This window comes from Falco cherrug, chromosome 11 (genome assembly GCF_023634085.1).
Source record: "Falco cherrug isolate bFalChe1 chromosome 11, bFalChe1.pri, whole genome shotgun sequence".
Taxonomy (NCBI): domain Eukaryota; kingdom Metazoa; phylum Chordata; class Aves; order Falconiformes; family Falconidae; genus Falco; species Falco cherrug.
This window is the reverse complement of record NC_073707.1, coordinates 7,407,029-7,424,024: the sequence shown is the minus strand read 5'-3', so window position 1 is coordinate 7,424,024 and position 16,996 is coordinate 7,407,029. Positions and strand designations below refer to the sequence as shown.

At 68.1% G+C, this 16,996-nt stretch overlaps 23 non-coding genes across 23 annotated transcripts; all 23 read left to right on the top strand.

Moving 5' to 3' along the window:
• Window positions 1–408: 408 nt before the first annotated feature.
• Window positions 409–528, top strand: LOC129737101 (5S ribosomal RNA). The gene has a single exon (XR_008734554.1). It is a non-coding gene; the product is annotated as a 5S ribosomal RNA (ribosomal RNA).
• Window positions 529–1,104: 576 nt separating this feature from the next.
• LOC129737103 (5S ribosomal RNA) lies at window positions 1,105–1,224 on the top strand. Its single transcript, XR_008734556.1, has one exon. It is a non-coding gene; the product is annotated as a 5S ribosomal RNA (ribosomal RNA).
• A 572-nt stretch (window positions 1,225–1,796) lies between these two features.
• LOC129737125 (5S ribosomal RNA) lies at window positions 1,797–1,915 on the top strand. The gene has a single exon (XR_008734578.1). It is a non-coding gene; the product is annotated as a 5S ribosomal RNA (ribosomal RNA).
• A 567-nt stretch (window positions 1,916–2,482) lies between these two features.
• Window positions 2,483–2,601, top strand: LOC129737124 (5S ribosomal RNA). Its single transcript, XR_008734577.1, has one exon. It is a non-coding gene; the product is annotated as a 5S ribosomal RNA (ribosomal RNA).
• A 574-nt stretch (window positions 2,602–3,175) lies between these two features.
• On the top strand, window positions 3,176–3,294 carry LOC129737109 (5S ribosomal RNA). The gene has a single exon (XR_008734562.1). It is a non-coding gene; the product is annotated as a 5S ribosomal RNA (ribosomal RNA).
• A 574-nt stretch (window positions 3,295–3,868) lies between these two features.
• On the top strand, window positions 3,869–3,987 carry LOC129737123 (5S ribosomal RNA). The gene has a single exon (XR_008734576.1). It is a non-coding gene; the product is annotated as a 5S ribosomal RNA (ribosomal RNA).
• Window positions 3,988–4,562: 575 nt separating this feature from the next.
• Window positions 4,563–4,681, top strand: LOC129737121 (5S ribosomal RNA). Its single transcript, XR_008734574.1, has one exon. It is a non-coding gene; the product is annotated as a 5S ribosomal RNA (ribosomal RNA).
• Window positions 4,682–5,250: 569 nt separating this feature from the next.
• LOC129737098 (5S ribosomal RNA) lies at window positions 5,251–5,369 on the top strand. Its single transcript, XR_008734551.1, has one exon. It is a non-coding gene; the product is annotated as a 5S ribosomal RNA (ribosomal RNA).
• A 575-nt stretch (window positions 5,370–5,944) lies between these two features.
• Window positions 5,945–6,063, top strand: LOC129737120 (5S ribosomal RNA). Its single transcript, XR_008734573.1, has one exon. It is a non-coding gene; the product is annotated as a 5S ribosomal RNA (ribosomal RNA).
• A 576-nt stretch (window positions 6,064–6,639) lies between these two features.
• LOC129737106 (5S ribosomal RNA) lies at window positions 6,640–6,757 on the top strand. Its single transcript, XR_008734559.1, has one exon. It is a non-coding gene; the product is annotated as a 5S ribosomal RNA (ribosomal RNA).
• A 576-nt stretch (window positions 6,758–7,333) lies between these two features.
• On the top strand, window positions 7,334–7,452 carry LOC129737119 (5S ribosomal RNA). Its single transcript, XR_008734572.1, has one exon. It is a non-coding gene; the product is annotated as a 5S ribosomal RNA (ribosomal RNA).
• Window positions 7,453–8,022: 570 nt separating this feature from the next.
• Window positions 8,023–8,141, top strand: LOC129737118 (5S ribosomal RNA). The gene has a single exon (XR_008734571.1). It is a non-coding gene; the product is annotated as a 5S ribosomal RNA (ribosomal RNA).
• A 574-nt stretch (window positions 8,142–8,715) lies between these two features.
• Window positions 8,716–8,834, top strand: LOC129737117 (5S ribosomal RNA). Its single transcript, XR_008734570.1, has one exon. It is a non-coding gene; the product is annotated as a 5S ribosomal RNA (ribosomal RNA).
• A 574-nt stretch (window positions 8,835–9,408) lies between these two features.
• Window positions 9,409–9,527, top strand: LOC129737116 (5S ribosomal RNA). Its single transcript, XR_008734569.1, has one exon. It is a non-coding gene; the product is annotated as a 5S ribosomal RNA (ribosomal RNA).
• Window positions 9,528–10,101: 574 nt separating this feature from the next.
• On the top strand, window positions 10,102–10,220 carry LOC129737115 (5S ribosomal RNA). Its single transcript, XR_008734568.1, has one exon. It is a non-coding gene; the product is annotated as a 5S ribosomal RNA (ribosomal RNA).
• Window positions 10,221–10,794: 574 nt separating this feature from the next.
• On the top strand, window positions 10,795–10,913 carry LOC129737114 (5S ribosomal RNA). The gene has a single exon (XR_008734567.1). It is a non-coding gene; the product is annotated as a 5S ribosomal RNA (ribosomal RNA).
• Window positions 10,914–11,488: 575 nt separating this feature from the next.
• On the top strand, window positions 11,489–11,607 carry LOC129737112 (5S ribosomal RNA). The gene has a single exon (XR_008734565.1). It is a non-coding gene; the product is annotated as a 5S ribosomal RNA (ribosomal RNA).
• Window positions 11,608–12,181: 574 nt separating this feature from the next.
• On the top strand, window positions 12,182–12,300 carry LOC129737102 (5S ribosomal RNA). Its single transcript, XR_008734555.1, has one exon. It is a non-coding gene; the product is annotated as a 5S ribosomal RNA (ribosomal RNA).
• A 574-nt stretch (window positions 12,301–12,874) lies between these two features.
• LOC129737155 (5S ribosomal RNA) lies at window positions 12,875–12,993 on the top strand. Its single transcript, XR_008734608.1, has one exon. It is a non-coding gene; the product is annotated as a 5S ribosomal RNA (ribosomal RNA).
• A 569-nt stretch (window positions 12,994–13,562) lies between these two features.
• Window positions 13,563–13,681, top strand: LOC129737144 (5S ribosomal RNA). The gene has a single exon (XR_008734597.1). It is a non-coding gene; the product is annotated as a 5S ribosomal RNA (ribosomal RNA).
• A 575-nt stretch (window positions 13,682–14,256) lies between these two features.
• On the top strand, window positions 14,257–14,375 carry LOC129737133 (5S ribosomal RNA). Its single transcript, XR_008734586.1, has one exon. It is a non-coding gene; the product is annotated as a 5S ribosomal RNA (ribosomal RNA).
• A 575-nt stretch (window positions 14,376–14,950) lies between these two features.
• On the top strand, window positions 14,951–15,069 carry LOC129737122 (5S ribosomal RNA). The gene has a single exon (XR_008734575.1). It is a non-coding gene; the product is annotated as a 5S ribosomal RNA (ribosomal RNA).
• A 575-nt stretch (window positions 15,070–15,644) lies between these two features.
• On the top strand, window positions 15,645–15,763 carry LOC114016526 (5S ribosomal RNA). The gene has a single exon (XR_003561014.2). It is a non-coding gene; the product is annotated as a 5S ribosomal RNA (ribosomal RNA).
• Window positions 15,764–16,996: the final 1,233 nt, after the last annotated feature.

The window sequence follows — 16,996 nt, the reverse complement described above, 5'->3', positions numbered from 1 at the left end:
CCGAAGCATGGCGTGGGAGCGAGCGTGGCAGCCGCCTGTTGCGAGGGCTGCCGTTAGGTAGCGGGGGGCCGTTGCGTTGCGGCCGGTAGGTGCAGGCGTTGTTGCGCGCGTGGTGCTGGTGGTTCAGGTGTGCGCGGGGATTGCCTGCTGCTGCCCTGGCCGGTGAGCGGGGAGGGCTGTAGGGCGGTGTGCGAGCAGGGTAGGTGTTTGTTGTCGCGGTCTGGGCATGGGCGCGGTGCGGGGCAGGTGCATGCTGGGGGTAGTTGCGTGTGTTGCGTTGGGTGTTGGTTGTGTGTCGGGTGTGCGGGGTCGGTTGCGGGCGCCCTGCGTCGGGGTTGTGGGTGTCTGCAGGGTTGTGCGTGAGCCTGTGTGGCGTTTGTGGAGGGGGCTGCTGGCGGGAGAGGGGGTGCCTACGGCCATACCACCCTGAGAAACGCCCGATCTCGTCTGATCTCGGAAGCTAAGCAGGGTCGGGCCCGGTTAGTACTTGGATGGGAGACCGCCTGGGAATACCGGGTGCTGTAGGCTTTTTACCGAGGGGCGCCTGCGGCAAGCCCCCCCCTTTTGCGGCAGGGGCGTTGCGGAGGCTTGGGGGCCTTGCGCGTGAGCTGGTGCTGCTTGCGCGGGTCAGGTCAGGGCTGGTGGGGCGGGCGGGCGCGGTGGCGGCCTGCTGCCCCCGCAGCCTCGTTGCGGAGGGCCGAAGCGTGGCGTGGGAGCGAGCGTGGCAGCCGCCTGTTGCGAGGGCTGCCGTTAGGTAGCGGGGGGCCGTTGCGTTGCGGCCGGTAGGTGCAGGCGTTGTTGCGCGCGTGGTGCTGGTGGTTCAGGTGTGCGCGGGGATTGCCTGCTGCTGCCCTGGCCGGTGAGCGAGGAGGGCTGTAGGGCGGTGTGCGAGCAGGGTAGGTGTTTGTTGTCGCGGTCTGCATGGGCGCGGTGCGGGGCAGGTGCGTGCTGGGGGTAGTTGCGTGTGTTGCGTTGGGTGTTGGTTGTGTGTCGGGTGTGCGGGGTCGGTTGCGGGCGCCCCTGCGTCAGGGTTGTGGGTGTCTGCAGGGTTGTGCGTGAGCGTGTGTGGCGTTTGTGGAGGGGGCTGCTGGCGGGAGAGGGGGTGCCTACGGCCATACCACCCTGAGAACGCCCGATCTCGTCTGATCTCGGAAGCTAAGCAGGGTCGGGCCCCGGTTAGTACTTGGATGGGAGACCGCCTGGGAATACCGGGTGCTGTAGGCTTTTTACCGAGGGGCGCCTGCGGGAAGCCCCCCCCCTTTTGCGGCAGGGGCGTTGCGGAGGCTTGGGGGCCTTGCGCGTGAGCTGGTGCTGCTTGCGCGGGTCAGGTCAGGCTGGTGGGGCGGGCGGGCGCGGTGGCGGCCTGCTGCCCCGCAGCCTCGTTGCGGAGGGCCGAAGCGTGGCGTGGGAGCGAGCGTGGCAGCCGCCTGTTGCGAGGGCTGCCGTTAGGTAGCGGGGGGCCGTTGCGTTGCGGCCGGTAGGTGCAGGCGTTGTTGCGCGCGTGGTGCTGGTGGTTCAGGTGTGCGCGGGGATTGCCTGCTGCTGCCCTGGCCGGTGAGCGAGGAGGGCTGTAGGGCGGTGTGCGAGCAGGGTAGGTGTTTGTTGTCGCGGTCTGCATGGCGCGGTGCGGGGCAGGTGCGTGCTGGGGTAGTTGCGTGTGTTGCGTTGGGTGTTGGTTGTGTGTCGGGTGTGCGGGGTCGGTTGCGGGCGCCCTGCGTCGGGGTTGTGGGTGTCTGCAGGGTTGTGCGTGAGCGTGTGTGGCGTTTGTGGAGGGGGCTGCTGGCGGGAGAGGGGGTGCCTACGGCCATACCACCCTGAGAACGCCCGATCTCGTCTGATCTCGGAAGCTAAGCAGGGTCGGGCCCGGTTAGTACTTGGATGGGAGACCGCCTGGGAATACCGGGTGCTGTAGGCTTTTTACCGGGAAGCCCCCCCCCTTTTGCGGCAGGGGCGTTGCGGAGGCTTGGGGGCCTTGCGCGTGAGCTGGTGCTGCTTGCGCGGGTCAGGTCAGGCTGGTGGGGCGGGCGGGCGCGGTGGCGGCCTGCTGCCCCGCAGCCTCGTTGCGGAGGGCCGAAGCATGGCGTGGGAGCGAGCGTGGCAGCCGCCTGTTGCGAGGGCTGCCGTTAGGTAGCGGGGGGGCCGTTGCGTTGCGGCCGGTAGGTGCAGGCGTTGTTGCGCGCGTGGTGCTGGTGGTTCAGGTGTGCGCGGGGATTGCCTGCTGCTGCCCTGGCCGGTGAGCGGGGAGGGCTGTAGGGCGGTGTGCGAGCAGGGTAGGTGTTTGTTGTCGCGGTCTGCATGGGCGCGGTGCGGGGCAGGTGCATGCTGGGGGTAGTTGCGTGTGTTGCGTTGGGTGTTGGTTGTGTGTCGGGTGTGCGGGGTCGGTTGCGGGCGCCCTGCGTCGGGGTTGTGGGTGTCTGCAGGGTTGTGCGTGAGCTGAGCGTGTGTGGCGTTTGTGGAGAGGGCTGCTGGCGGGAGAGGGGGTGCCTACGGCCATACCACCCTGAGAACGCCCGATCTCGTCTGATCTCGGAAGCTAAGCAGGGTCGGGCCCGGTTAGTACTTGGATGGGAGACCGCCTGGGAATACCGGGTGCTGTAGGCTTTTTACCGAGGGGCGCCTGCGGGAAGCCCCCCCCCTTTTGCGGCAGGGGCGTTGCGGAGGCTTGGGGGCCTTGCGCGTGAGCTGGTGCTGCTTGCGCGGGTCAGGTCAGGCTGGTGGGGCGGGCGGGCGCGGTGGCGGCCTGCTGCCCCGCAGCCTCGTTGCGGAGGGCCGAAGCGTGGCGTGGGAGCGAGCGTGGCAGCCGCCTGTTGCGAGGGCTGCCGTTAGGTAGCGGGGGGCCGTTGCGTTGCGGCCGGTAGGTGCAGGCGTTGTTGCGCGCGTGGTGCTGGTGGTTCAGGTGTGCGCGGGGATTGCCTGCTGCTGCCCTGGCCGGTGAGCGAGGAGGGCTGTAGGGCGGTGTGCGAGCAGGGTAGGTGTTTGTTGTCGCGGTCTGCATGGGCGCGGTGCGGGGCAGGTGCGTGCTGGGGGTAGTTGCGTGTGTTGCGTTGGGTGTTGGTTGTGTGTCGGGTGTGCGGGGTCGGTTGCGGGCGCCCTGCGTCGGGGTTGTGGGTGTCTGCAGGGTTGTGCGTGAGCGTGTGTGGCGTTTGTGGAGAGGGCTGCTGGCGGGAGAGGGGGTGCCTACGGCCATACCACCCTGAGAACGCCCGATCTCGTCTGATCTCGGAAGCTAAGCAGGGTCGGGCCCCGTTAGTACTTGGATGGCAGACCGCCTGGGAATACCGGGTGCTGTAGGCTTTTTACCGAGGGGCGCCTGCGGGAAGCCCCCCCCCTTTTGCGGCAGGGGCGTTGCGGAGGCTTGGGGGCCTTGCGCGTGAGCTGGTGCTGCTTGCGCGGGTCAGGTCAGGCTGGTGGGGCGGGCGGGCGCGGTGGCGGCCTGCTGCCCCGCAGCCTCGTTGCGGAGGGCCGAAGCGTGGCGTGGGAGCGAGCGTGGCAGCCGCCTGTTGCGAGGGCTGCCGTTAGGTAGCGGGGGGCCGTTGCGTTGCGGCCGGTAGGTGCAGGCGTTGTTGCGCGCGTGGTGCTGGTGGTTCAGGTGTGCGCGGGGATTGCCTGCTGCTGCCCTGGCCGGTGAGCGAGGAGGGCTGTAGGGCGGTGTGCGAGCAGGGTAGGTGTTTGTTGTCGCGGTCTGCATGGGCGCGGTGCGGGGCAGGTGCGTGCTGGGGGTAGTTGCGTGTGTTGCGTTGGGTGTTGGTTGTGTGTCGGGTGTGCGGGGTCGGTTGCGGGCGCCCTGCGTCGGGGTTGTGGGTGTCTGCAGGGTTGTGCGTGAGCGTGTGTGGCGTTTGTGGAGAGGGCTGCTGGCGGGAGAGGGGGTGCCTACGGCCATACCACCCTGAGAACGCCCGATCTCGTCTGATCTCGGAAGCTAAGCAGGGTCGGGCCCGGTTAGTACTTGGATGGGAGACCGCCTGGGAATACCGGGTGCTGTAGGCTTTTTACCGAGGGGCGCCTGCGGGAAGCCCCCCCCCTTTTGCGGCAGGGGCGTTGCGGAGGCTTGGGGGCCTTGCGCGTGAGCTGGTGCTGCTTGCGCGGGTCAGGCTGGTGGGGCGGGCGGGCGCGGGTGGCGGCCTGCTGCCCCGCAGCCTCGTTGCGGAGGGCCGAAGCATGGCGTGGGAGCGAGCGTGGCAGCCGCCTGTTGCGAGGGCTGCCGTTAGGTAGCGGGGGGCCGTTGCGTTGCGGCCGGTAGGTGCAGGCGTTGTTGCGCGCGTGGTGCTGGTGGTTCAGGTGTGCGCGGGGATTGCCTGCTGCTGCCCTGGCCGGTGAGCGGGGAGGGCTGTAGGGCGGTGTGCGAGCAGGGTAGGTGTTTGTTGTCGCGGTCTGCATGGGCGCGGTGCGGGGCAGGTGCATGCTGGGGGTAGTTGCGTGTGTTGCGTTGGGTGTTGGTTGTGTGTCGGGTGTGCGGGGTCGGTTGCGGGCGCCCTGCGTCGGGGTTGTGGGTGTCTGCAGGGTTGTGCGTGAGCTGAGCGTGTGTGGCGTTTGTGGAGAGGGCTGCTGGCGGGAGAGGGGGTGCCTACGGCCATACCACCCTGAGAACGCCCGATCTCGTCTGATCTCGGAAGCTAAGCAGGGTCGGGCCCGGTTAGTACTTGGATGGGAGACCGCCTGGGAATACCGGGTGCTGTAGGCTTTTTACCGAGGGGCGCCTGCGGGAAGCCCCCCCCCTTTTGCGGCAGGGGCGTTGCGGAGGCTTGGGGGCCTTGCGCGTGAGCTGGTGCTGCTTGCGCGGGTCAGGCTGGTGGGGCGGGCGGGCGCGGTGGCGGCCTGCTGCCCCGCAGCCTCGTTGCGGAGGGCCGAAGCGTGGCGTGGGAGCGAGCGTGGCAGCCGCCTGTTGCGAGGGCTGCCGTTAGGTAGCGGGGGGCCGTTGCGTTGCGGCCGGTAGGTGCAGGCGTTGTTGCGCGCGTGGTGCTGGTGGTTCAGGTGTGCGCGGGGATTGCCTGCTGCTGCCCTGGCCGGTGAGCGAGGAGGGCTGTAGGGCGGTGTGCGAGCAGGGTAGGTGTTTGTTGTCGCGGTCTGCATGGGCGCGGTGCGGGGCAGGTGCGTGCTGGGGGTAGTTGCGTGTGTTGCGTTGGGTGTTGGTTGTGTGTCGGGTGTGCGGGGTCGGTTGCGGGCGCCCTGCGTCGGGGTTGTGGGTGTCTGCAGGGTTGTGCGTGAGCCTGTGTGGCGTTTGTGGAGGGGGCTGCTGGCGGGAGAGGGGGTGCCTACGGCCATACCACCCTGAGAACGCCCGATCTCGTCTGATCTCGGAAGCTAAGCAGGGTCGGGCCCGGTTAGTACTTGGATGGGAGACCGCTTGGGAATACCGGGTGCTGTAGGCTTTTTACCGAGGGGCGCCTGCGGCAAGCCCCCCCCCTTTTGCGGCAGGGGCGTTGCGGAGGCTTGGGGGCCTTGCGCGTGAGCTGGTGCTGCTTGCGCGGGTCAGGTCAGGCTGGTGGGGCGGGCGGGGCGCGGTGGCGGCCTGCTGCCCCGCAGCCTCGTTGCGGAGGGCCGAAGCGTGGCGTGGGAGCGAGCGTGGCAGCCGCCTGTTGCGAGGGCTGCCGTTAGGTAGCGGGGGGCCGTTGCGTTGCGGCCGGTAGGTGCAGGCGTTGTTGCGCGCGTGGTGCTGGTGGTTCAGGTGTGCGCGGGGATTGCCTGCTGCTGCCCTGGCCGGTGAGCGAGGAGGGCTGTAGGGCGGTGTGCGAGCAGGGTAGGTGTTTGTTGTCGCGGTCTGCATGGGCGCGGTGCGGGGCAGGTGCGTGCTGGGGGTAGTTGCGTGTGTTGCGTTGGGTGTTGGTTGTGTGTCGGGTGTGCGGGGTCGGTTGCGGGCGCCCTGCGTCGGGGTTGTGGGTGTCTGCAGGGTTGTGCGTGAGCGTGTGTGGCGTTTGTGGAGGGGGCTGCTGGCGGGAGAGGGGGTGCCTACGGCCATACCACCCTGAGAACGCCCGATCTCGTCTGATCTCGGAAGCTAAGCAGGGTCGGGCCCGGTTAGTACTTGGATGGGAGACCGCCTGGGAATACCGGGTGCTGTAGGCTTTTTACCGAGGGGCGCCTGCGGGAAGCCCCCCCCCTTTTGCGGCAGGGGCGTTGCGGAGGCTTGGGGGCCTTGCGCGTGAGCTGGTGCTGCTTGCGCGGGTCAGGTCAGGCTGGTGGGGCGGGCGGGGCGCTGGTGGCGGCCTGCTGCCCCGCAGCCTCGTTGCGGAGGGCCGAAGCGTGGCGTGGGAGCGAGCGTGGCAGCCGCCTGTTGCGAGGGCTGCCGTTAGGTAGCGGGGGGCCGTTGCGTTGCGGCCGGTAGGTGCAGGCGTTGTTGCGCGCGTGGTGCTGGTGGTTCAGGTGTGCGCGGGGATTGCCTGCTGCTGCCCTGGCCGGTGAGCGAGGAGGGCTGTAGGGCGGTGTGCGAGCAGGGTAGGTGTTTGTTGTCGCGGTCTGCATGGGCGCGGTGCGGGGCAGGTGCGTGCTGGGGGTAGTTGCGTGTGTTGCGTTGGGTGTTGGTTGTGTGTCGGGTGTGCGGGGTCGGTTGCGGGCGCCCTGCGTCGGGGTTGTGGGTGTCTGCAGGGTTGTGCGTGAGCGTGTGTGGCGTTTGTGGAGGGGGCTGCTGGCGGGAGAGGGGGTGCCTACGGCCATACCACCCTGAGAACGCCCGATCTCGTCTGATCTCGGAAGCTAAGCAGGGTCGGCCCGGTTAGTACTTGGATGGGAGACCGCCTGGGAATACCGGGTGCTGTAGGCTTTTTACCGAGGGGCGCCTGCGGGAAGCCCCCCCCCTTTTGCGGCAGGGGCGTTGCGGAGGCTTGGGGGCCTTGCGCGTGAGCTGGTGCTGCTTGCGCGGGTCAGGTCAGGCTGGTGGGGCGGGCGGGGGCGCGGTGGCGGCCTGCTGCCCCGCAGCCTCGTTGCGGAGGGCCGAAGCGTGGCGTGGGAGCGAGCGTGGCAGCCGCCTGTTGCGAGGGCTGCCGTTAGGTAGCGGGGGGCCGTTGCGTTGCGGCCGGTAGGTGCAGGCGTTGTTGCGCGCGTGGTGCTGGTGGTTCAGGTGTGCGCGGGGATTGCCTGCTGCTGCCCTGGCCGGTGAGCGAGGAGGGCTGTAGGGCGGTGTGCGAGCAGGGTAGGTGTTTGTTGTCGCGGTCTGCATGGGCGCGGTGCGGGGCAGGTGCGTGCTGGGGGTAGTTGCGTGTGTTGCGTTGGGTGTTGGTTGTGTGTCGGGTGTGCGGGGTCGGTTGCGGGCGCCCTGCGTCGGGGTTGTGGGTGTCTGCAGGGTTGTGCGTGAGCCTGTGTGGCGTTTGTGGAGGGGGCTGCTGGCGGGAGAGGGGGTGCCTACGGCCATACCACCCTGAGAACGCCCGATCTCGTCTGATCTCGGAAGCTAAGCAGGGTCGGGCCCGGTTAGTACTTGGATGGGAGACCGCCTGGGAATACCGGGTGCTGTAGGCTTTTTACCGAGGGGCGCCTGCGGGAAGCCCCCCCCCTTTTGCGGCAGGGGCGTTGCGGAGGCTTGGGGGCCTTGCGCGTGAGCTGGTGCTGCTTGCGCGGGTCAGGCTGGTGGGGCGGGCGGGCGCGGTGGCGGCCTGCTGCCCCGCAGCCTCGTTGCGGAGGGCCGAAGCGTGGCGTGGGAGCGAGCGTGGCAGCCGCCTGTTGCGAGGGCTGCCGTTAGGTAGCGGGGGGCCGTTGCGTTGCGGCCGGTAGGTGCAGGCGTTGTTGCGCGCGTGGTGCTGGTGGTTCAGGTGTGCGCGGGGATTGCCTGCTGCTGCCCTGGCCGGTGAGCGAGGAGGGCTGTAGGGCGGTGTGCGAGCAGGGTAGGTGTTTGTTGTCGCGGTCTGCATGGGCGCGGTGCGGGGGCAGGTGCGTGCTGGGGGTAGTTGCGTGTGTTGCGTTGGGTGTTGGTTGTGTGTCGGGTGTGCGGGGTCGGTTGCGGGCGCCCTGCGTCGGGGTTGTGGGTGTCTGCAGGGTTGTGCGTGAGCGTGTGTGGCGTTTGTGGAGGGGGCTGCTGGCGGGAGAGGGGGTGCCTACGGCCATACCACCCTGAGAACGCCCGATCTCGTCTGATCTCGGAAGCTAAGCAGGGTCGGGCCCGGTTAGTACTTGGATGGGAGACCGCCTGGGAATACCGGGTGCTGTAGGCTTTTTACCGAGGGGCGCCTGCGGGAAGCCCCCCCCCTTTTGCGGCAGGGGCGTTGCGGAGGCTTGGGGGCCTTGCGCGTGAGCTGGTGCTGCTTGCGCGGGTCAGGTCAGGCTGGTGGGGCGGGCGGGCGCGGTGGCGGCCTGCTGCCCCGCAGCCTCGTTGCGGAGGGCCGAAGCGTGGCGTGGGAGCGAGCGTGGCAGCCGCCTGTTGCGAGGGCTGCCGTTAGGTAGCGGGGGGCCGTTGCGTTGCGGCCGGTAGGTGCAGGCATTGTTGCGCGCGTGGTGCTGGTGGTTCAGGTGTGCGCGGGGATTGCCTGCTGCTGCCCTGGCCGGTGAGCGAGGAGGGCTGTAGGGCAGTGTGCGAGCAGGGTAGGTGTTTGTTGTCGCGGTCTGCATGGGCGCGGTGCGGGGCAGGTGCGTGCTGGGGGTAGTTGCGTGTGTTGCGTTGGGTGTTGGTTGTGTGTCGGGTGTGCGGGGTCGGTTGCGGGCGCCCTGCGTCGGGGTTGTGGGTGTCTGCAGGGTTGTGCGTGAGCGTGTGTGGCGTTTGTGGAGGGGGCTGCTGGCGGGAGAGGGGGTGCCTACGGCCATACCACCCTGAGAACGCCCGATCTCGTCTGATCTCGGAAGCTAAGCAGGGTCGGGCCCGGTTAGTACTTGGATGGGAGACCGCCTGGGAATACCGGGTGCTGTAGGCTTTTTACCGAGGGGCGCCTGCGGGAAGCCCCCCCCCTTTTGCGGCAGGGGCGTTGCGGAGGCTTGGGGGCCTTGCGCGTGAGCTGGTGCTGCTTGCGCGGGTCAGGTCAGGCTGGTGGGGCGGGCGGGCGCGGTGGCGGCCTGCTGCCCCGCAGCCTCGTTGCGGAGGGCCGAAGCGTGGCGTGGGAGCGAGCGTGGCAGCCGCCTGTTGCGAGGGCTGCCGTTAGGTAGCGGGGGGCCGTTGCGTTGCGGCCGGTAGGTGCAGGCGTTGTTGCGCGCGTGGTGCTGGTGGTTCAGGTGTGCGCGGGGATTGCCTGCTGCTGCCCTGGCCGGTGAGCGAGGAGGGCTGTAGGGCGGTGTGCGAGCAGGGTAGGTGTTTGTTGTCGCGGTCTGCATGGGCGCGGTGCGGGGCAGGTGCGTGCTGGGGGTAGTTGCGTGTGTTGCGTTGGGTGTTGGTTGTGTGTCGGGTGTGCGGGGTCGGTTGCGGGCGCCCTGCGTCGGGGTTGTGGGTGTCTGCAGGGTTGTGCGTGAGCGTGTGTGGCGTTTGTGGAGAGGGCTGCTGGCGGGAGAGGGGGTGCCTACGGCCATACCACCCTGAGAACGCCCGATCTCGTCTGATCTCGGAAGCTAAGCAGGGTCGGGCCCGGTTAGTACTTGGATGGGAGACCGCCTGGGAATACCGGGTGCTGTAGGCTTTTTACCGAGGGGCGCCTGCGGGAAGCCCCCCCCCTTTTGCGGCAGGGGCGTTGCGGAGGCTTGGGGGCCTTGCGCGTGAGCTGGTGCTGCTTGCGCGGGTCAGGTCAGGCTGGTGGGGCGGGCGGGCGCGGTGGCGGCCTGCTGCCCCGCAGCCTCGTTGCGGAGGGCCGAAGCGTGGCGTGGGAGCGAGCGTGGCAGCCGCCTGTTGCGAGGGCTGCCGTTAGGTAGCGGGGGGCCGTTGCGTTGCGGCCGGTAGGTGCAGGCATTGTTGCGCGCGTGGTGCTGGTGGTTCAGGTGTGCGCGGGGATTGCCTGCTGCTGCCCTGGCCGGTGAGCGAGGAGGGCTGTAGGGCGGTGTGCGAGCAGGGTAGGTGTTTGTTGTCGCGGTCTGCATGGGCGCGGTGCGGGGCAGGTGCGTGCTGGGGGTAGTTGCGTGTGTTGCGTTGGGTGTTGGTTGTGTGTCGGGTGTGCGGGGTCGGTTGCGGGCGCCCTGCGTCGGGGTTGTGGGTGTCTGCAGGGTTGTGCGTGAGCGTGTGTGGCGTTTGTGGAGGGGGCTGCTGGCGGGAGAGGGGGTGCCTACGGCCATACCACCCTGAGAACGCCCGATCTCGTCTGATCTCGGAAGCTAAGCAGGGTCGGGCCCGGTTAGTACTTGGATGGGAGACCGCCTGGGAATACCGGGTGCTGTAGGCTTTTTACCGAGGGGCGCCTGCGGGAAGCCCCCCCCCTTTTGCGGCAGGGGCGTTGCGGAGGCTTGGGGGCCTTGCGCGTGAGCTGGTGCTGCTTGCGCGGGTCAGGTCAGGCTGGTGGGGCGGGCGGGCGCGGTGGCGGCCTGCTGCCCCGCAGCCTCGTTGCGGAGGGCCGAAGCGTGGCGTGGGAGCGAGCGTGGCAGCCGCCTGTTGCGAGGGCTGCCGTTAGGTAGCGGGGGGCCGTTGCGTTGCGGCCGGTAGGTGCAGGCGTTGTTGCGCGCGTGGTGCTGGTGGTTCAGGTGTGCGCGGGGATTGCCTGCTGCTGCCCTGGCCGGTGAGCGAGGAGGGCTGTAGGGCGGTGTGCGAGCAGGGTAGGTGTTTGTTGTCGCGGTCTGCATGGGCGCGGTGCGGGGCAGGTGCGTGCTGGGGGTAGTTGCGTGTGTTGCGTTGGGTGTTGGTTGTGTGTCGGGTGTGCGGGGTCGGTTGCGGGCGCCCTGCGTCGGGGTTGTGGGTGTCTGCAGGGTTGTGCGTGAGCGTGTGTGGCGTTTGTGGAGGGGGCTGCTGGCGGGAGAGGGGGTGCCTACGGCCATACCACCCTGAGAACGCCCGATCTCGTCTGATCTCGGAAGCTAAGCAGGGTCGGGCCCGGTTAGTACTTGGATGGGAGACCGCCTGGGAATACCGGGTGCTGTAGGCTTTTTACCGAGGGGCGCCTGCGGGAAGCCCCCCCCCTTTTGCGGCAGGGGCGTTGCGGAGGCTTGGGGGCCTTGCGCGTGAGCTGGTGCTGCTTGCGCGGGTCAGGTCAGGCTGGTGGGGCGGGCGGGCGCGGGTGGCGGCCTGCTGCCCCGCAGCCTCGTTGCGGAGGGCCGAAGCGTGGCGTGGGAGCGAGCGTGGCAGCCGCCTGTTGCGAGGGCTGCCGTTAGGTAGCGGGGGGCCGTTGCGTTGCGGCCGGTAGGTGCAGGCGTTGTTGCGCGCGTGGTGCTGGTGGTTCAGGTGTGCGCGGGGATTGCCTGCTGCTGCCCTGGCCGGTGAGCGAGGAGGGCTGTAGGGCGGTGTGCGAGCAGGGTAGGTGTTTGTTGTCGCGGTCTGCATGGGCGCGGTGCGGGGCAGGTGCGTGCTGGGGGTAGTTGCGTGTGTTGCGTTGGGTGTTGGTTGTGTGTCGGGTGTGCGGGGTCGGTTGCGGGCGCCCTGCGTCGGGGTTGTGGGTGTCTGCAGGGTTGTGCGTGAGCGTGTGTGGCGTTTGTGGAGAGGGCTGCTGGCGGGAGAGGGGGTGCCTACGGCCATACCACCCTGAGAACGCCCGATCTCGTCTGATCTCGGAAGCTAAGCAGGGTCGGGCCCGGTTAGTACTTGGATGGGAGACCGCCTGGGAATACCGGGTGCTGTAGGCTTTTTACCGAGGGGCGCCTGCGGGAAGCCCCCCCCCTTTTGCGGCAGGGGCGTTGCGGAGGCTTGGGGGCCTTGCGCGTGAGCTGGTGCTGCTTGCGCGGGTCAGGTCAGGCTGGTGGGGCGGGCGGGCGCGGTGGCGGCCTGCTGCCCCGCAGCCTCGTTGCGGAGGGCCGAAGCGTGGCGTGGGAGCGAGCGTGGCAGCCGCCTGTTGCGAGGGCTGCCGTTAGGTAGCGGGGGGCCGTTGCGTTGCGGCCGGTAGGTGCAGGCGTTGTTGCGCGCGTGGTGCTGGTGGTTCAGGTGTGCGCGGGGATTGCCTGCTGCTGCCCTGGCCGGTGAGCGAGGAGGGCTGTAGGGCGGTGTGCGAGCAGGGTAGGTGTTTGTTGTCGCGGTCTGCATGGGCGCGGTGCGGGGCAGGTGCGTGCTGGGGGTAGTTGCGTGTGTTGCGTTGGGTGTTGGTTGTGTGTCGGGTGTGCGGGGTCGGTTGCGGGCGCCCTGCGTCGGGGTTGTGGGTGTCTGCAGGGTTGTGCGTGAGCGTGTGTGGCGTTTGTGGAGAGGGCTGCTGGCGGGAGAGGGGGTGCCTACGGCCATACCACCCTGAGAACGCCCGATCTCGTCTGATCTCGGAAGCTAAGCAGGGTCGGGCCCGGTTAGTACTTGGATGGGAGACCGCCTGGGAATACCGGGTGCTGTAGGCTTTTTACCGAGGGGCGCCTGCGGGAAGCCCCCCCCCTTTTGCGGCAGGGGCGTTGCGGAGGCTTGGGGGCCTTGCGCGTGAGCTGGTGCTGCTTGCGCGGGTCAGGTCAGGCTGGTGGGGCGGGCGGGCGCGGTGGCGGCCTGCTGCCCCGCAGCCTCGTTGCGGAGGGCCGAAGCGTGGCGTGGGAGCGAGCGTGGCAGCCGCCTGTTGCGAGGGCTGCCGTTAGGTAGCGGGGGGCCGTTGCGTTGCGGCCGGTAGGTGCAGGCGTTGTTGCGCGCGTGGTGCTGGTGGTTCAGGTGTGCGCGGGGATTGCCTGCTGCTGCCCTGGCCGGTGAGCGAGGAGGGCTGTAGGGCGGTGTGCGAGCAGGGTAGGTGTTTGTTGTCGCGGTCTGCATGGGCGCGGTGCGGGGCAGGTGCGTGCTGGGGGTAGTTGCGTGTGTTGCGTTGGGTGTTGGTTGTGTGTCGGGTGTGCGGGGTCGGTTGCGGGCGCCCTGCGTCGGGGTTGTGGGTGTCTGCAGGGTTGTGCGTGAGCGTGTGTGGCGTTTGTGGAGAGGGCTGCTGGCGGGAGAGGGGGTGCCTACGGCCATACCACCCTGAGAACGCCCGATCTCGTCTGATCTCGGAAGCTAAGCAGGGTCGGGCCCGGTTAGTACTTGGATGGGAGACCGCCTGGGAATACCGGGTGCTGTAGGCTTTTTACCGAGGGGCGCCTGCGGGAAGCCCCCCCCCTTTTGCGGCAGGGGCGTTGCGGAGGCTTGGGGGCCTTGCGCGTGAGCTGGTGCTGCTTGCGCGGGTCAGGCTGGTGGGGCGGGCGGGCGCGGTGGCGGCCTGCTGCCCCGCAGCCTCGTTGCGGAGGGCCGAAGCATGGCGTGGGAGCGAGCGTGGCAGCCGCCTGTTGCGAGGGCTGCCGTTAGGTAGCGGGGGGCCGTTGCGTTGCGGCCGGTAGGTGCAGGCGTTGTTGCGCGCGTGGTGCTGGTGGTTCAGGTGTGCGCGGGGATTGCCTGCTGCTGCCCTGGCCGGTGAGCGAGGAGGGCTGTAGGGCGGTGTGCGAGCAGGGTAGGTGTTTGTTGTCGCGGTCTGCATGGGCGCGGTGCGGGGCAGGTGCGTGCTGGGGGTAGTTGCGTGTGTTGCGTTGGGTGTTGGTTGTGTGTCGGGTGTGCGGGGTCGGTTGCGGGCGCCCTGCGTCGGGGTTGTGGGTGTCTGCAGGGTTGTGCGTGAGCCTGTGTGGCGTTTGTGGAGGGGGCTGCTGGCGGGAGAGGGGGTGCCTACGGCCATACCACCCTGAGAACGCCCGATCTCGTCTGATCTCGGAAGCTAAGCAGGGTCGGGCCCGGTTAGTACTTGGATGGGAGACCGCCTGGGAATACCGGGTGCTGTAGGCTTTTTACCGAGGGGCGCCTGCGGCAAGCCCCCCCCCTTTTGCGGCAGGGGCGTTGCGGAGGCTTGGGGGCCTTGCGCGTGAGCTGGTGCTGCTTGCGCGGGTCAGGTCAGGCTGGTGGGGCGGGCGGGCGCGGTGGCGGCCTGCTGCCCCGCAGCCTCGTTGCGGAGGGCCGAAGCGTGGCGTGGGAGCGAGCGTGGCAGCCGCCTGTTGCGAGGGCTGCCGTTAGGTAGCGGGGGGGCCGTTGCGTTGCGGCCGGTAGGTGCAGGCGTTGTTGCGCGCGTGGTGCTGGTGGTTCAGGTGTGCGCGGGGATTGCCTGCTGCTGCCCTGGCCGGTGAGCGAGGAGGGCTGTAGGGCGGTGTGCGAGCAGGGTAGGTGTTTGTTGTCGCGGTCTGCATGGGCGCGGTGCGGGGCAGGTGCGTGCTGGGGGTAGTTGCGTGTGTTGCGTTGGGTGTTGGTTGTGTGTCGGGTGTGCGGGGTCGGTTGCGGGCGCCCTGCGTCGGGGTTGTGGGTGTCTGCAGGGTTGTGCGTGAGCGTGTGTGGCGTTTGTGGAGGGGGCTGCTGGCGGGAGAGGGGGTGCCTACGGCCATACCACCCTGAGAACGCCCGATCTCGTCTGATCTCGGAAGCTAAGCAGGGTCGGGCCCGGTTAGTACTTGGATGGGAGACCGCCTGGGAATACCGGGTGCTGTAGGCTTTTTACCGAGGGGCGCCTGCGGGAAGCCCCCCCCCTTTTGCGGCAGGGGCGTTGCGGAGGCTTGGGGGCCTTGCGCGTGAGCTGGTGCTGCTTGCGCGGGTCAGGTCAGGCTGGTGGGGCGGGCGGGCGCGGTGGCGGCCTGCTGCCCCGCAGCCTCGTTGCGGAGGGCCGAAGCGTGGCGTGGGAGCGAGCGTGGCAGCCGCCTGTTGCGAGGGCTGCCGTTAGGTAGCGGGGGGGCCGTTGCGTTGCGGCCGGTAGGTGCAGGCGTTGTTGCGCGCGTGGTGCTGGTGGTTCAGGTGTGCGCGGGGATTGCCTGCTGCTGCCCTGGCCGGTGAGCGAGGAGGGCTGTAGGGCGGTGTGCGAGCAGGGTAGGTGTTTGTTGTCGCGGTCTGCATGGGCGCGGTGCGGGGCAGGTGCGTGCTGGGGGTAGTTGCGTGTGTTGCGTTGGGTGTTGGTTGTGTGTCGGGTGTGCGGGGTCGGTTGCGGGCGCCCTGCGTCGGGGTTGTGGGTGTCTGCAGGGTTGTGCGTGAGCGTGTGTGGCGTTTGTGGAGAGGGCTGCTGGCGGGAGAGGGGGTGCCTACGGCCATACCACCCTGAGAACGCCCGATCTCGTCTGATCTCGGAAGCTAAGCAGGGTCGGGCCCGGTTAGTACTTGGATGGGAGACCGCCTGGGAATACCGGGTGCTGTAGGCTTTTTACCGAGGGGCGCCTGCGGGAAGCCCCCCCCCTTTTGCGGCAGGGGCGTTGCGGAGGCTTGGGGGCCTTGCGCGTGAGCTGGTGCTGCTTGCGCGGGTCAGGTCAGGCTGGTGGGGCGGGCGGGCGCGGTGGCGGCCTGCTGCCCCGCAGCCTCGTTGCGGAGGGCCGAAGCGTGGCGTGGGAGCGAGCGTGGCAGCCGCCTGTTGCGAGGGCTGCCGTTAGGTAGCGGGGGGGCCGTTGCGTTGCGGCCGGTAGGTGCAGGCGTTGTTGCGCGCGTGGTGCTGGTGGTTCAGGTGTGCGCGGGGATTGCCTGCTGCTGCCCTGGCCGGTGAGCGAGGAGGGCTGTAGGGCGGTGTGCGAGCAGGGTAGGTGTTTGTTGTCGCGGTCTGCATGGGCGCGGTGCGGGGCAGGTGCGTGCTGGGGGTAGTTGCGTGTGTTGCGTTGGGTGTTGGTTGTGTGTCGGGTGTGCGGGGTCGGTTGCGGGCGCCCTGCGTCGGGGTTGTGGGTGTCTGCAGGGTTGTGCGTGAGCGTGTGTGGCGTTTGTGGAGAGGGCTGCTGGCGGGAGAGGGGGTGCCTACGGCCATACCACCCTGAGAACGCCCGATCTCGTCTGATCTCGGAAGCTAAGCAGGGTCGGGCCCAGTTAGTACTTGGATGGGAGACCGCCTGGGAATACCGGGTGCTGTAGGCTTTTTACCGAGGGGCGCCTGCGGGAAGCCCCCCCCCTTTTGCGGCAGGGGCGTTGCGGAGGCTTGGGGGCCTTGCGCGTGAGCTGTGGGTGGTTGTTGGTGTAGGTTGGGCGGGCTTGCGTCTGTTTTCACCACTGGTGCTCTGTTGGGAGTATTTGTTTTTAATTAAAGTTTGGATGTCTGTGGTATTTTCTTTAGTTTGTTGGTATAGTTTTTCTGTGTGTGGTGTGTTTTTATGTTGTCCCGTTGAAGTGCTTCAGTTTTCTGCTGGTGTTGCTCATCCTCCGTGTGCTGTGTACTGTAGGGTTTTTATTTCTATTTGTGTTTACTGGGTTTTATTTTTTTTTCCCTCTTGTAGTTCCTTTATATTTTTCCTTTTTCTGATCTTATGTATGTATGCTGTGTGAACGCTGTGTCTATATTCTTCAGCTGTGACATGCTTTTTGCAGGACTCCGTTGTTTGCCTGCATGCTGTGACATTGCAGTGTTTGATGATGTCGCGTACTGTCGTGGTGCTGTAATGCTGATGAGTCCCTCGATACAGCGGCCCCTGCGCCTGTTACTACGCTGCCTGCACATTGAGGGCTCTGCTGGCAGCAGACTCTAGGTGAAGAGCCCATGGGTGTCTGCGAGGGGCCGTGCCATGCTCTGGAACGCCCACTGCAGGATCCCATCCCAGGTGCCCTGCAGAAGAACTCCCAGTGGTCACACTCCCTTTCCATTTCCCTCTCTGCCTCTGTCCCCCACTCCCTCTGCCTTGCCCCCAGGCCAGCGTCACCCTCTTTGTCACACTGGAGTCCGGCATCTCGCTGTGATGGACTCTGCCCGTTGGTGTCCCCCCAAGTGCCATACCTCACCCAGGAGTGTGTCGAGCTCATCGCGGCTCAGCACTGGGTCGCTGCCAAGGGAACCATCCTCTGCCTGCGGGAGGAGACGTGGCCTGCCAGCTCTGTGGCCTGCCCGCTGCCTTCTGGCTTGGCCTTGGTGCCGGGATTCAATCCCTCACCTGCTGCTGCCCCAGCTTATCCCCCATCCTCTCCAGCACAGCGTCACTTACCCACCTCCAGCTACAGCCGGCCTGACCCTCACCCAGCTGAAGCGCTGTTCCTCACACCACCTCACCCGCCATGTCCCTGGCAGGGCCAGGCACTGCTTGTACCAACCTTTGCTGCCTGTAGTGGGTCACCAGTGGTGCTCTCTGTGCTGCCTGTGGCTGTGGTGCCTGCGCAGGATAT